We start from the raw sequence: 14,251 nt of genomic DNA, 5'->3' as shown, positions 1-14,251 counted from the left end.
TATAAAGGAGAGTCAAACAGTCAAGCCTTACAGGTATCACAAACAGACAGAGTGGGGCAAATCTTCCGTACTCATTCCCGTTTCTCATGGAAAAATAGCGAGATTAAAACTCGCTTCTCTCTGAACTTGGCGGCCTCCACCATATCTCTCCCATAAAGTACGTTAAGAGGATTTGGCCTTCTCTAAATCGTCTTGCCATCTTTCGTACTGACCCAACTCTTCTCAGCACTGACTGCAAAGGTCAATCTTGTACATTTGTGAAACTATTTGGAGGCATGAAACAGAATGCTGCAATCTTGATTGTCACCGTTCTATAAGCCAGTCAAAGGCCTAATGTCTAAGGTAAAAACGTGTCTAAGTGAAATGGTGAATGTCGGCCTTTGAAAAGGTGTTTATCTTCACAGCTCCCAGTTCTAGTCTTTTACACCAATTAGAATTAACAGATAACATAAACCTCTGTACATCGCATTCATTTGCTGTGCTGCTAAGCTAACCGTATTCCCCTGTTCGGAACACGGGGCACCTGGTAAAATTATTCACATTCGACCGAGTTCAACGGCAATCAATCAGGATTTTGCTATACAATTGTTTAAATTAAGATCAAGTGATTGGAGTTGTTTGAAGCTCCTCCCCCACCAACCCCTTTGTTCCTTGATTTTCTACTATTCTTGGGATGCTTTTGTGTCTTCTACTGTGTGGACAGATACAAAATACTTGTTCAAAGTCTCTGCTATTTCCTTGTTTCCCATTATTAATTCCAAGTCTCTTCCCCTAAGGGAATAAAATTTAATTTAGCTACTCTCCCCCTTTTTCATATATTTGTAATAGCTTTTACTGTCTGTTTTTATATTTCTTGCTAGGTTGCGCTCATATTCTAATTTTCCTTTTTTTAAAAGTCATCCTTTGCTGGTTTCTAAAATGTTCCTAATATTCTAGCTCACTACTAACCTCCACAGCATTGTAACACCTTTTCTTTCAATTTTATTCCATTCTTAACTTGCCACTGATGGTGCATCATTTTTGTAGAGTCTTTCTTCATGTTGGAATAATATTGCAATATTACACAACCCCGTTGCTTACCCTTAGGTTTGTTTCTGGAACTAAAGCAATTTGGTGACATCAGGTGTTACAAAATGCAATAGACATCAGGAAGCAGAAAATATGGGACAATTTGCTACTTTTTAAGAAAAATGAGGGCGCCTTTGATAGGGCTTAAATATGGGATTGTTCCTTTAAAAATGAGATATCTGATCACTCTGTGCACTGCCCCTATTGTGTCCTTGTATAGCCAACTCATCACAAATCCGACGATCCCTCCAAATACTGTTGGAATAACAATATGGGACCACCAAAAGTAGAGGATACTGCAGATTTTGGAGTCTTATCAGGAAAATAAACAAGGCTGTTGAAAGAAAAGTTGCTGACTTACAACTCATGAGTTACAGTTTAGTTATAGGGGTGTACTGGTCCATTGGGATGCTCAGTAGAATCCTGGTCGATTTGCCAAACAAGAGAGGTTTTATTTATGCTCGAGGTTAAAGAGCCTCCTGTCGGATTATGTCCTTGGTTACTGGTGAAAACCCAATACGCAGCTAACCTTTCACAGACATGAAACAATCCCATTAATACACCAAGAATATTATTAATATGCTTACTAACATCTAGATCTGACTGATGGGAAGATCTTATGACATTGCCCAATACATTACCTTTATTTTGGTAAAAACAGAACACAAAGGGAAAAGGAATATATTAACACTGTGTTTACATGACCACAAGAAATAACTACTTTAGAATAAGCACTGAGCACAAAATTGGAGTGTGATTACTAGGAACTTTTATTAATCCTTAGAGACCTTTACAGCATTCAAAAATGTACCTTGTTTCTCCCATGACAGCTGCAAAATCCATCTATGTCCCCACTCCATCCAAACTCAGCAGCATCCTTCAGTCTCACATTTGTCTTATACTCTTTGATCTTTCAGTGCAGTTTTTTTTATACAGTCCCCTCCTTTTATCCAGCCCTTGGTGACAGAGCCTTCAGCTGCCTCAAAACAACTTGCCTAAAACCCCCTGTTTCTTCAAAAATCTTTTTGGCAGACCTTTTGGCCACCAGACCTAGATTTTGTATCACAGCTCAGCAAATTTCCCTTTAGTTCTTTAACTTTTTTTTCTTCCCACCCATCCCTACGCCAAGTATGCTGGCATATTTCCATTTTGAAGCCATTATATAAATGTGGTTTCTTGCTGAAGCAAAATTAACTTGCAGCAGTTTACAAGAGTAAATGTTTAAAGGCAAACTGGAGGAAGATGCAGGAGTGAAGAGCACTGATTAATGTGATGCTCATGAATTAAATTAAAATTCTAACCTTATTCCAATTTTTAGTTTTGGTTCAGAAATGCTACAGCATTCAAGCTTTAAAGGTTACTGTCAAATAAAAAATATTTCAACATTAGATACGTTATAGTGAAAACAAAAAGGAACATCGTTCCAAAGAGAATGAGAGAACTATATCCACAGCCATTAACTGGAACAGTCTGCCATCTGGTTCACCCTACAGTCATCTAAGCCTTCACATCAAACACATTTACTGTAAATGATAGTCATTTACAATACTGGAATCAGTTGAGATGACTCCTTATGCTTTTTCTCCTTCTCTAACCTAACCATAGTGAATAAGTGAATTGAATTGTTGTGAGTAAATAACACATTTGAAATACTATAAAATCTTGAATATAAGATGTACCTTCATGCAAATTGTATGTCCTCCAAATATAGGGAACTGACTTATACTTCAAGAGGCATGGTTCAAAGGTCAGGCTGTTCGCGGTGGTATAAGAGAAAAAATAACTCTTGGCCATCTCTTTGGGGCTGGTTATAGGGTGACATCAGCAAAGCACTGGAAGATGTAGAAATAACATTCCTATTTGAGCTAGGACTTGTAACTCTGAACAACTTAAACATTATTTTTATTCACTATAACTTACATAATGGATCAGTAACATGGACCAGTTGGTGTCGGCCATTATGCCTAGAATGGTAAGCCACTGAAGAAACATAACTACTATGGTTTACATGACCTACATTCATTCTGGACTGCTTTATTCCAGTGCTCCAATTGGAATGTAGGTTATATTTTTGTTATTGAAGTTAAGTTGCAAAACACTTCAGTCATAGGAAGTGAGAAAGGGTTTATTCACTACATTGAGGAACTATACAGGGAAGAGAAGTCCAATCTCCCAGCATCACTTAATTCATGCAGAGGAAGCAGTCAAAAACAATTTGTTCTAATAGGCTTCAGATAGGATTGAGTTACGTCACTCGAAAAAATATTGTAGCCATAATAAGGACACTTAATTTCTTCCTATATCAGCATTTACATAATCTTTTAAATTCCTCCTCCATATGATGAATTACAGAACTAAAATGAATAAGATCACCACTACTTTTGTTTTAAAGGAATGCTATGTGCCAGTCAGTCTCTTAAATAGCCTTAACATTTTAGAGGTTTAGTTCTTAGTATGGCACTAGGTTTTATCAGTACTTTTGTTTACTACAAATATTTGTTTGCAGTACTAAAGCCCATTGCAAATATCCTCACACTACTTATTTTTTCTATATTTTGGGGAAATATTGGACAATGAAAGACTTATGAATGTTGCATGAGCATTGCAACCTTGTTGTGTTAACACTTAATTTGAAATAAACTGAAATTCTAATACACTGATAACAGTTTCTTTTTCCAGTCCTGTAATGGCTTTCCAACACTCTGCGAACACTATTGTATATTTGAAATGTATAGGAGCGTGACTTCCTTCATAAACTATTAGAATAAGTCAATTTTTTTCACCAAGCATTTAGAAAATAAAATGCAGAAACACCACTTGAATTAACTTGAAAATATTAGGAAATATACATATAGATCTAAATTTCAGCAATAAAAACAAAAAACTGCGGATGATGGAAATCCAAAACAAAAAACGCGCATGGCACTGAGTGTGGATCTCAGAATGTGACGGGATATTTTGAATATTGAATTCAATAACTTTAGATCTTGAACTCCCTCCTCCATCCCCACACCGTTTCTTCCCCCTTCCTTTTATGTTTTCCAATAATTTATATAGATTTTTCTTTTCCCACCTATTTCCATTATTTTTAAATCTTTTATGCCCTGCTAGTCTTTCCACCCCACCCCCACTAGAGCTGTACCTTGAGTGCCCTACCATCCATTCTTAATTAGCACATTCGTTTAGATGATATCACCACCTTCAACACCTCTGTGTTCTTTTGTCTGTGACATCTTTTGATTATCTGCTCCTATCACTGCTTGCTTGTCCCTACAACCACACCACTCCCCCCCCAATTCTCTCCCCCAACTCCCCCTCTCCCCCACCTTAAACCAGCTTATATTTCACCCCTTTCCTGAGATTCACTCAGTTCTGTTGCAGGGTCATGAGGACACGAAACGTCAACTCTTTTCTTCTCCGCGATGCTGCCAGACCTGCTGAGTTTTTCCAGGTAGTTCTGTTTTTGTTTTAAATTTCAGCAATGATGTTTCAGTTTCTAGTGTCAGCTATTGAAATTGCCATAGCCATTTCAACAAATTTAACCAAAGCTAAGGGAGTAAAATAAACAGCGGCATTTACAGTGAGTTCAATCTTATTCTGCTGTTACAATGTACACTGTACTCTTGCCATGATAACCCACTGTACTGAGCTCTTTAGCAGGATTATTACTGGACAGTTCTACTAATATTGTTTTGCTTTGAGAGCTTATAAGCATATGATCTGTACTGTCAAAAATTGAAGGAATTACGGGACTTTCAATGTATATTTGAAATATATTGATATATGTTGATATGCATTGGTGATGAATTGTACTTTATATGGCCCAGTGATGTTACCTGACATGCTACACCATAAAAATATATTTTTAAAACAGTCCCACAAAATCTACATTGAACTGGTTAAGTTGTGAACGATAAATAGGTCATGGTTTTAGGTTTCTCTTCAAATTCTTTATCAATAGTCTAATCATTAGAAAGGGAAATAGACACTACCAAAATAGGCCCTATTCTTTCACTAGGAAATGGAAAAAAAACTTACTTTGCAATTTGCAAATCTGTCTTTGTCAATTGTCTTTTTAAAATTTTTATTACTTAAGTACAGCTATTGGGCATAAGTGTTATTCAAGTATTAATGAATTATGATTAACCAACTTCTTAGTCGCCTTTCAGGTCACAGATATCACCTAATACATTTTTCCCCTCAACAGAAAGGAGATAATGCAATGTTGATGTTAGAAATTATCTCATTCGAGGCATAGTTAAAAGTACTGAATGGAGTTTAGGGTCGGATTATTAAGTGGGGGATGTGGGTAAAGGAAGTTAGTTTCTGAGGAGATTAGCTAGATGGGCTCACTGACAATTCTGCAAAATCATCTGCATTTTGTTACATGTATGGGCAGGTTTAGGCCTGCTGAATTTTATGCAAAGTATGTTGGTATGCAAAGGATAAACACTCTGAAAGGAGAAAAAAAATGACTAGATGAATTATCTTTGTGTTCCTGGGAAAATTGGATAATTGACAAAATTACTTGGGTCTGACATCTGTTGCATCCATCTAGTATCCTCTGATATGACTTATCATATGCTGAAGAACGAGTGCAATTTTAAATCAAAATTTAAAATGTTATGTATGTGCTTGCTCACCTTTCTATTTTGCCATTTTCTTTTTTCATTACTTCAACTCTAATATCATATTTTCTTTGTATGTAACCTGGTCTATTGTAAACTTTTTTTAACTTAAAATTTATAATCATAACCAATCATCTGGAAACATGAATTCAAATCCCATCATGGTAGCTGAGGGAATTTAAATTCAATTAGGTTAATAAATTTGGAATTAAAAAATGAGTATGTCTAACTGTGACTGTGTAGCTACCGGAATATAGTGAGAAATCAACTCATTCACTCATGGCCTTCAGGGAAGGAAATCTGCCGTCCTTATCCAGTGTGGACTAAATGTGACTCCAGACCCACAGCAATGTGGATGACTCTTAACTGCCCTTTGAAATGGCCCAGCAAGCCCCTGAGTTGTAACAGTCAAATAAAAATAAAACAGGACAGACCGCCTGGCATGGACCTAGGTATCAGATAGGATATAGACACACCCTGCCCAGTTGACCCTGAGAAGTCCTCCTCAGTAACATCTGGGGACTTATGCCAAAATTGGGAGAGCATCCCCAGCAGACTGTAGTCATACTCACAGATTTGTGCCTTATAGCCTATGCCCCAGACTCCTCTATTAGCATCCCTCGGTGTGTCCTGTCCCGCCAGCAGGTAGTGATGCAGTGGTATACAGTTGGGAGGCAGTGGCCCTGGGAGTCCTTAATATTAACTCAGGGCCTCATGAAGTGTCATGGCCTCAGGTCATATATGGGCATGGAAATCTCCTGCTGATTACCACCTACCACATTCCCTGATGAATCAGTGCTCCTACACATTGAACAGCACTTGAAAAAAGCACTGAGGGTTGCAAAGACACAAAATATGCTTTGGATGGGGTACTTCAATGTCCACCAAGAGTGGCTTGGTCGCAGCACTACTGACCGAGCTGGCTGAGTTCTCAAGGACATATCTGTCAGCCTGGGCTTATAGGAGAAAGTAGGAGAACCAACACATGAGAAAAACCTACTTGACCTTGTCTTCACCAATCTGTCACAGATGCATCTGTCTATGACAGTAGCGGTAAGAGTGATCACTGCACAGTCCTCATGATGATGATGTCCCATCTTCACACATGAGATATCCTCCATCTTGCTGTGTGGCACTGCCATTATGCTAAATGGGATATAGGATAGATACAGAAAAGATCATGCAGCTTAAAACTGGGCATCCATTAGGTGCTGTGGGCTACGGCAGCAGGGGAATTGTATTGTACTGTAACCTCACGGCCTGGCATATCCTCATTCTACCATTCACATCAAGCAAGGAAACCAACCCTGGTTCAATGAAAGTGTAGGAGAGCAATGGCAAAATGTTCCCTCCGTCGGGGGTGGGGGGGGGGGGGGGGGGGTGGGAGTGGGGGAATGGGCATGGGCAGGCACCCCTCCGATTGGCCATTTTCCATGGGTGGACCAATTAAGGTCCGCCCAGCGTGACATCCATCCGGAAGTACTGTGTGCTCCCTGTGTGTGTATGGTCGGGGGGGGCGGGGGGGGGGGGGGGGGTGTGCGCGGGGGGGCTGGTGGAATGGCAAATATGGCAAATGCGGAAGTGAGCTCCGATCTCTCTGAGACTAAGTGCTCCCTCAGGAAGATCGGTTCTCAAAGGGAAAAAGTTTTTGTCTCGAAAATTTCATTTACCATCCATGTCCTCTCATGTGACAATGTCACATGAGTTGGGACAAGGACATAACTTTAAGTAAAAGTGAATGTTAATTTTTAAATTCAGTCATGAAACCTCATCCTGCCCATGGATGAAGTTTCATGCTTTTTCAGGTGGCTGCCAGCGCTCCCAACCTGCCTGCCAACATTAAGGTTGGACGGGCAGGTCCACTATTGCTTTAATTGTTTTTTGAATGGCCTCAGTAGGCCAGTGATAGGTCGGCTGGTGCACAGCTGACTTGGCTCTGCCCCGCCAACCTGAAAATGCAAATGACGCGTGGTCACGTTGGGAGTTCCACCCGATGTCATTGTGTTGGCGAGCGGGCCCCGCCCCCTCTCACCGACAGGAAAATTCTTGCCCATGATAAGAGCAGCATATGTAAAAATGAAGTGCCAACCTGGTGAAGCTATAACACAGGACAAGATGCATGCTAAACAGTAGAAGCGACATGCAATAGGCAGAGCTAAGCGATCCCACAAACAATGAGTCCAAGCAAAGCTCTGCAGCCCTGCCACATACAGTTGCGAATGGTAGAGGACAATTAAACAACTAATGGGAGGAGGAGGGTCCATGAATATCGCCACTTTGAATGATAGAGAAGGCCAGCAATGGTAGTGAAAAAAACAAGGCTGAAGCTTTCGCAACCATCTTCAGCCAGAAGTGCCACGTGGATGAACCATCTCAGCCTCTTCTGCAGTACCCCAGCATCAGAGATGCCAGTTTTCAGCAAATTCAATTCACTCCACATGATATCAAGAAACAGCTGAAGGTACTGGATATTGCAAAGGCCCTGACAACACCCCAGCTGTAATACTGTGCTCCAGAACTAGTGGCACACCTAACCAAGCTGTTTCAGTACAGCTACAACACTGGCATCTATCTGACAATGTAGAAAACTGCCCAGATATGTCCTGTCCACAAAAAGCAGGATCAATCCAATTTAGCTAATTACAACCCATAAGTCTACCCTCAATTGTCGGCAAAATGATGGAAAGTGTCATTGACAGTGTTATGAAGTGGCACTTACTCACAAAAACCCCTGCTCACTGACAGTTTACTTCTTCCAGGACCACTCAGCTTCTGACCTCATTACAGCCTTGGTCCAAATATGGAAAAAAGAGCGGAAATCCAGAGGTGAGGTGGGAGCGACTGACCTTGACAACAAGGCAGCATTTGATTGAGTGTGGCATCAAGGTACCTTAGCAAAACTGGAGTCAAAGGGAATCGGGGAAAACTCTCCACTGGCTGGAGTCATACCTAGCAGATGGTTGTGGTTGTTGGAGGTCAATCATTTCAGTCCTAGGACATCATAGCAGGAGTTCCTCAAGCTGATGTCCTAGGCTCAACCATCTTCAGCTGCTTCATCAATGACCTTCCCTCCACCATAAGGTCTAAAGTGGGGATGTTTGCTGATGATTGCTCAATGTTCAGCACCATTCATGACTCCTCAGTTACCAAAGTGGTCTGCATCCATATGCAGCAAGACCTGGACAATATTCAGGCTCAGTCTGATAAGTGACAAGCAACATTCATCCCACACAAGTACCAGGCAATGACCATCTCCAACAAGAGAGAATCCAACCATCTCCCTTGACATTCAATGGCGTTACCATTGCTGAATCCCCCACTATCAACATTCTGGCAGTTACCATTGACCAGAAACTGAACTGGAGCAGCCTCATAAATATTTTGGCCACAAGAGCAGGTCAGTGGCTGCGAATTTTGCAGTGAGCAACTCATCTCTTGATTCTCCAAAGCCTGTTCAAAATCTACAAGAGATAAATCAGGATGGTGATGAAATGCTCTCCAATTTCCCCTCGAAGTCACATACCATCCTGACTTGGAAATATATCATCAGCCTTTCACCCTTGCTGAGGCAAAATTCTGAAACTCTCTCTCTCTAACGGAACTGTGGGTTTACCTACGTCACATATACTGTATGGATTCAAGGCAGCAGTTCACCACCGCTTTCTCAAGAGCAATTTGGGATGGACAATAAATGCTGGTCTTAGCAGCGATGCCCACATCCCATGAACAGATAAGACAATTTTTTAAAAATCTCCTACTTAACAGCTTTCATATCCCTTCATCTCAGCTACTTGGAAATAGGAGCGACTGAAATATAAGATTTAAGTCTTCTGATTGATCTAGTCACACTATAACTGTGACTAGATCAATATGTGATATGGAAAAGTGCATCAAGACAAAGATGTACTCATCAGCAGCCAGCACAGTCTGACAGTCCATGAACAAGTGAACATGTTTGCATTGCTGATAATGGAAATTGTAAAAATGGAACTTGTTTGCAATGTTTCAATGTATTAGGAGTAACTATCAATTAAAACATATCTCACATCTTTTTCATTTTTGTTTACAACATTTAGTTTTCCAAATTTAGACTACTTGTTTTGTAATTATTATACATATGCAAGATTTGAAAGTTGTCACTATAATCTCCAAATTATGCTTATAATTATGAACCAGTTTTACGGAGAATTTATAGAAAACTGGAGACCAGGAACTGCTGTTTGTCAGATTGATTGTGCATTGTACAGGACCCATGTAGGATGACATTTAGAGTTTGGAAGGTGTGTAGCTAGATCCATTAGGAAATTGTTAACAACGTGCTGTTTTATGTTGAAGGAGATGATTTAAAAATGTTACATTAGTGAACTTCCTGTGGTGTTGCTTTCAGTTAGTCAGACAGATTAACAAATGGGTACAGAGCAAGGCGGATAACAACATTAGGATGGATGAGAGATTCTGAAGTGTTGAGAATTGAGACAGGAGACAGTAGAAAAAGCTGACAAAACAAATGAAAAGGGTTGCAGCGCCACCTCTGGAGCAGTAGGAATAGGCGATTTGATAACAGCATCACCCATTCATTTCAATATCAAGAAGGCAAGAATTTTTATTTATATATCACTTATCAGGACATCACAAAGTGCTTTACAGTCAATGAAATAATTTTTGAAATGTAGTCAATCTGTGTACACAAGGTCCCTCAAACAGCAATGAGCTACTGACCCGATAACCTGCAATAGTAATTTTGTAGAGGGATAAAAGTTTATCCATTGAGCATCTTTCAATTTTGCCATGAGATCTTTCAAATCCATCACAAAGGGAAGGCCAGGCCTCAGTTAACATGTTATCCAAGAGATGGCACCTCTGACATTGCACTACTCCCTCAATGATGCACAAGTCTCTGAAGGAGTACTTAAATATAAAATCTCCTTATGCACTGCCACTGATTAAAGTTGAACTTTGGATTCATTTTAAATTTGTTTCCAGATTTTCATGGAACTACAAGAGGTCAAACCCAACCTTTCATACATGCAAAGCACCTGCTCCACTACTGAGCTATATCCAATACAACGGAAGTCTGGTAATGTAACTAGCTGAAGGGTTTAATATTGATGTTGAACTTCCTAGTGATCTACTGCAAATTATTTCCTAATAGGTTTGCAGTGATTATATCATAACTGCTTATCCATTACCTATGAAATCACCCCACATCAATTACATGTTGACCTTAACAAAGGCATTAAAATAAAAAGGATCATATTAAAAAACACTCATTTTACTGTACAGATTATTATGTTAAAAAAATCCTTCACATAGCTCAACTGTTGAATGGACTGCACAGTGTACAACTGAGTCAAAGATCTCAAGCAATTCCCTGGTACGTGTGAAGTTAGTTGGTCTCTATCAGGCCAGCAGTAATGATGGTGCTATTTGCCTCAGCATCCTGGGTTAGAGAAAAAAAAAAATCAGGGTTTCCACTTCTGATTGCTGTTCAATTAGCTCTGCTGGAAAGTGTGAGAAAGTGGGCATTGGGCGGGAGCAGGATCAGGTTTGGCTGTGATGCCACTGTGGTGGAATAGTCTAACTGAGCATAGCCATTAAGAAAGGCCATGTGACTGAAGTACTGAAGAGCATCTTCTGCCTGCGGAATCACCGTCTAATATTAACCAATGGCAATGGCAGAAGAGAGGAAACATAACAGAGTAAAAACAAACAGCTGCATTGGAGCGATTCCAAGACCATAATTATACAGGCTTTAGAGGTCAGATGAGGGTTACAAACTTGGGCAATATTCACAATTTAGCGTATGATATGAGTTTTTCAATGATCTTTCTGTCTTGTAATATTGCTGAACACACTTCTATGTGTAATATAAACTCAATACTGGTACCTTGCTGGTGAAAATTAAAACAATCTCATTTCACTGCAGTGCCTATCATGTGATGCTGTGTTTCTTCTGGTTATATATCACAGTGAACCTTAATACTTTTCACCTAAGCTATGCAATTGCAGTTGCATTCAATGTGCCCATCACTTGACAAGTAGAAAAGTAGATTTTTTTATACCAGCTATTCCCTGGATAGTAGAAACAATAACAAAGTTTAAAACAGTAATTCAATGCTGATATTGCAAATATTCATAAATCATTTCAGCTTTTTTTTTACAATTTATGATATCATCAGTCCTATGCTTGATTTAGACCATAAGACCATAAGACATAGGAGCAGAAATTAGGCCAATCGGCCCATCGAGTCTGCTCCGCCATTCAATCATGGCTGATAAGTTTCTCAAACCCATTCTCCCGCCTTCTCCCCGTAACCTTTGATCCCCTTACCAATCAAGAACCTATCTATCTCGGTCTTAAATACACTCAATGACCTGGCCTCCACAGCCTTCTGTGGCAATGAATTCCATAGATTCACCAATCTCTGGCTAAAGAAATTTCCCCTCATCTCTGTTCTAAAAGGTCTTCCCTTTACTCTGAGGCTATGCCCTTGGGTCCTAATCTCTCCTACTAATGGAAACATCTTCCCCACGTCCACTCTATCCAGGCCTTTCAGTATTCTGTAAGTTTCAATCAGATCCCCCCTCATCCTTCTAAACTCCATTGAGTATAGACCCAGAGTCCTCAAACTTTCCTCATATGTTAAGCCTTTCATTCCTGGGATTATTCTTGTGAACCTCCTCTGGATCCTCTCCAGGGCCAGCACATTTTTCCTCAGATATGGGGCCCAAAATTGCTCACAATGTTCTAAATGTGGTCTGGCCAGAGCCTTATAAAGCCTCAGCAGCACATCCCTGCTTTTTTTGCTAGCTCTCTCAAAATAAATGCCAACATTGCATTTGCCTTCCTAACTACCGACTCAACCTGCAAGTTAACCTTAAGAGAATCCTGGACTAGGACTCCCAAGTCCCTATGCACTCCAGATTTCTAAATTCTCGCCCCATTTAGAAAATAGTCCATGCCTCTATTCTTCCTACCAAAGTGCATGACCTCACACTTCCCCATGTTGTATTCCATCTGCCACTTCTTTGCCCATTCTCCTAACCTGTCCAAATCCTTCTGCAGCCTCCCCGCCTCCTCAATACTACCTGTCCCTCCACCTATCTTTGTATCATCTGCAAACTTAGCCAGGATGCCCTTTGTAGCCTTGCAGCTAATTTGTTGCCCCTTGTGCCAGTGAAAGCATCAAGTCCTGCAATAATCCACATATGAATGGTGTTTCTTTTAGATGGATGAAATAATCCCTGGTACAAACTGGTTAGTCTGCTCCTTGTTGATCACAGAATGTTAATCATAACACTCTGTTCCATTTTTCTAAGTAAACAATTAAACGTCCCTGGAGGGCTTCCTGAACATAAATGCTCACTATAAAGGGTGAGAAAATTCTGAGACTAATTCTTCATGTGACACTCACATGTTTGTGCATGTGTTTGAACAGTAGATGATTTGTCTGGACTATATAAAGCATCATGAAATCTTCATAAGCGAGTAAAACAGCAAAGTTGCTGGAAATCTTACATTTACATTCACTGTGATAAAGTGTACCCCTCAAATCTGCAGTACAGACCTGGTACTTCAATCCTAGAACTTTGAATCAAAATTACAGTTCAACAGCATTGAATGTGTTTTACATGAAAGATCAATGTTTATTTTCAAGACAATCACTTCATCTCTTCATATCTCAGTTTAGGGCTGCATTAACATTTGGTGTGGAAGATTGGTCCTGAGCAAGGTAATCATGGTAAGGTACTGCACTAGTTACTGATAGGCCGTGAATTCACATCTAACCGGGGCAACTTTTAAAATTAAGTTCAATGAATCTGTTAACCTGCAACAGAAAATAAGATTCACGAAACTTGGTACATTATTGTAAAATCTGGTTTACTAATGGGGCCTGGTTATCCCTTCTTGGGTTTGTCTAATAAAATCCTCTGAATTGACCTAGCGAGGCACTCAGTCTTAACCAACCTTTGAGAAGGAGAAGAAAAAGATGGACCTAGTCATAATGAGCCATTACCTTACACCAAGATAAGAGCAAAATACTGCAGATTCTGGAAATCTGAAACAAAAACAAAAATTGCTGGAAAAACTCAGCAGGTCTATGCAGGGAAAGAAGAGTTAATATTTCAAGTCTGTATGACTGAAGAAGAGTCATACGAACTCAAAATGTTAACTCTGTTCTTCTCTCCACAGATGCTGTCAGACCTGCTGTGTGTTTCCAGCAATTTTTGTTTTTGTTTCACTTTACCTTACACCATTGACAAAAGGCCATCATTACAAAAACTACAATGGCTCAAGAAGAAAGCCCAGTACTATCTTATCAGGGCAACCAGGTGTGGGCTTTAAGAGCTAACTTGCTAGTGTCACCCACTTCTTATGAACAAATAAAAATCAATTTCGTTAACATTTTTTTTGAGATAGGGTTTAACATATGGCAACTGAGCACAAAGGGTAGCTCAAATGATTCAGAAGTCCACAGCACAGGAGACTGCCATTTTGCGGGAAAAAGTCAAAAATCTTTTAACCAAAATAACAGATATTTAAAAAAATTAAA

General features: G+C 39.8%; 1 protein-coding gene across 2 annotated transcripts in view; it reads right to left on the bottom strand.

Annotated features, from left to right (window-relative positions):
• The window catches only part of LOC121276931 (cyclin-dependent kinase 4 inhibitor B-like), a 64,744-nt gene that overhangs the window by 26,945 nt on the left and 23,548 nt on the right, over positions 1-14,251 (bottom strand). Inside the window, exon 1 of one of the 2 annotated variants that reach the window (XM_041185617.1) lies at positions 2,370-2,386. The exons of the other annotated variant lie outside the window; for it this stretch is intronic. The gene's annotated coding sequence lies outside the window, so the exon portion shown is untranslated. Of the gene's footprint in view, positions 1-2,369; positions 2,387-14,251 lie in introns of those variants that run through there. 2 annotated transcript variants of the gene reach the window in all.

Source organism: Carcharodon carcharias, chromosome 4 (assembly GCF_017639515.1).
Source record: "Carcharodon carcharias isolate sCarCar2 chromosome 4, sCarCar2.pri, whole genome shotgun sequence".
Taxonomy (NCBI): Eukaryota; Metazoa; Chordata; class Chondrichthyes; order Lamniformes; family Lamnidae; genus Carcharodon; species Carcharodon carcharias.
Note: the sequence above shows the minus strand (reverse complement) of the source record. Positions and strands in the feature narration are given on the sequence as shown.